Consider the following 2,500-nt stretch of genomic DNA (forward strand, 5'->3'; position numbering starts at 1 on the left):
CCACCGCATGCCGCTTTGTTCAAAGTGTTCCCTTTATCTTTAGAAATACACCCTCTCTCTCTCTTTCACAGGCCTTTCGTCATGTTTTAGAGTTATGGGCTCGTTGTCGAGAGAGGAAGTCCTAACAGCGGGAGATGAGAGGCAAAGTGAGACCCATCCATCTCTCTCTCTCCCACTCTCTCCACACCCCGACCCTGCCTCCCCCTCACATCCTCGTCCGTATAACCTAGGGACCTTTATACTGCACACGCACACGCACACGCACACGCACACACACACACAAACACACACACACACACACACACACACACACACACACACACACACACACACACACACACAGTAGCCTCCCAGGTAGGGAAACAGGGTTGGAGCAGGAATAGCTATTCCACACCCCAGCGCTTTTATTCAAACGGTGAAATCAAATAGAGGCAAAAATGAGACGCAAAACAAATCATTGGGCGGCGCCGGCCTGGTTCCCTGTTCTCCCGTTCACGAGCGGCGGTTGTCCGGTCAGGGTGGCGTCGGCGCCCAGTGACCCCAGACTGCCGTCTGTCTCCCTGGCTGGGCTTTCCAGCGGCGTGGGGCTCGTCAGACGACCGGCTCCAGCCGGGCGCGCTCCCGGTCCGGTCTTGATCCGGTCCGGGCTCGATTGCGGTATCGGGTGCAGCTGGGGCGTGGGGTTGCCCTGGGCAACGATGAATGCGCGGTTAACCCCGTCGATCGCCTGCCTGGCGCTGTCCAGGGTACCGACGGTGAGTCTTACAGCCGAAGGGACCCGGGTTTGGGCGCGTTAGAGAGCGCAGAACGCGCCCTCGTGGCAACCTCGCGCCGGACGCCACCAGCGAGGAGGCCACAACGCACACAACTGCCATCCAAGCCCACAGGCAGGCTAACGGTTTACTTATTCAAGGACAAACTGGTCACTACTAACTGCTTTGCGTTGCTTTGAGGTTTTTCTTCTAGTCTAGGACAAACCTTTACAGAGTACAGGACGATGCATGATTTATAAGCTGTGTGTCACACTTTAGAATGTGAAGTATAGCCGATACAACCCTCCTATGAAGAATGGCTTAATCTAAGGTCTGGTAGGACGAGCCAACTGCGAGGGAGATACTGACAAAACCCGTGAAACTAAATAAGTCACTCTCACAGGAGCGCGAGCTTGTACGCGGCACGGGCTGATTTACCTGGCTGATATTCACACGGCAGCGATGCAATCAAGGCCCGGCGCTCTAAGCTAATAGGATTTCACTCCCACCCAGAGAGCCTATAACCAAAGGGCATTCAGTACAGATGAGACCTCTGTGCTTGTTCTGGTGCTGCATTGCAGGTGTGGTGTAAAGCATTAGATCAGGGTCGCTCGGCGCGCCAGCGAGCGTCAGGACGGAAGGACGGGGTCCCGTCGTTCCCCGAGGTCGAGAAACCGAGGGAGATGATTGAGTTTCGGAGCGGAGCCTCGTCTTTATTCACTGTCTGAGACCCCTATGGGGAAGAGCGAGAAGGCCAACTTGTCATTATTAGCTTGCTGTCAGTGTTTGAGTAGTGACGCATTTGTCATGCAGTGTTTCGCTGCGAGCGACTGCCACAAAACTTTTTCAACCACGTAGGTTATCCAAACAAAAGCAAAGGGTTACTGAAACCGTATGGTATAAAGTGGTTAGCATTTGTGTGTGCTTAAATCAGGCCTGAACAAATTTTGGAGCACAAATAAACATACAAATACCTGTATAAATACACCAATTTCTACAGATTTCTGTAGCATATGGAAGATTGTGTTTCAGATTAAGTCGTGCCATGGTCATACCGCATGTCATATTTGGTCCTTTAATAAGTGGGCAAACATGATAAAGGTTATATGTATGAAGAACTATGAAGCATTCTTTTAATTGACCTACTGTACATAATCTAACCAATCGCGAATCACTGTTGGCAGGCAAATATGAGTTTATAATGTTACGTTTCCCTTGGATAAATCCTTCATTGAGAAAGTGTACAGTTCGAGCTTACAGTACTTCTTCACAGGAAAGGTGCACCCACACCTCATTTAAAAAATGTTCTAATCCTTTTTCTTTATAATAAATAAATAAATAAATATACTATATAAATATACTATCTGCGCCGCCAGCATGTTGATTTCTAATGGCCTGGTGGAATAGCATCTATTGAAAGCATAATTGAAGTGCCTTACGGTCAAGTCAGGCGCTTATCATCTTTGCCCTCCTGCATGTCCTCCAGTCCCATACGAACATTTCCAGTGAATCACTCCTGAGTCGTGACCCATTTAGCGAAAACACGACTGAATGCCAGCCCATGAATGCGCCAACAGGAAGCAAGAGCGGGACTACGACTAATGCTGACCCCCCCCCCCCAAATGTCCCTAATTAAACCCGGTGACTCAGTGGTCATTTTCTCCTTTTTTGCGAGGGGCATTCTCCCTGGCCCTGTAGTTACCGAGAGCACCGCACCTCATTAGCTACGGGCCTCGGTAACCATGGTA

The 2,500-nt window shown here is 50.1% G+C and overlaps 1 protein-coding gene across 1 annotated transcript in view; it reads right to left on the minus strand.

Moving 5' to 3' along the window:
- The window catches only part of dnai1.2 (dynein, axonemal, intermediate chain 1, paralog 2), a gene marked incomplete at both ends in the record, with an annotated part of 42,442 nt that overhangs the window by 2,956 nt on the left and 36,986 nt on the right, over nucleotides 1-2,500 (minus strand). The gene's annotated exons all lie outside the window — the stretch shown is intronic.

The sequence above is a fragment of the Borostomias antarcticus genome, assembly GCF_949987555.1.
Source record: "Borostomias antarcticus genome assembly, chromosome: 11".
Lineage (NCBI taxonomy): Eukaryota > Metazoa > Chordata > Actinopteri > Stomiiformes > Stomiidae > Borostomias > Borostomias antarcticus.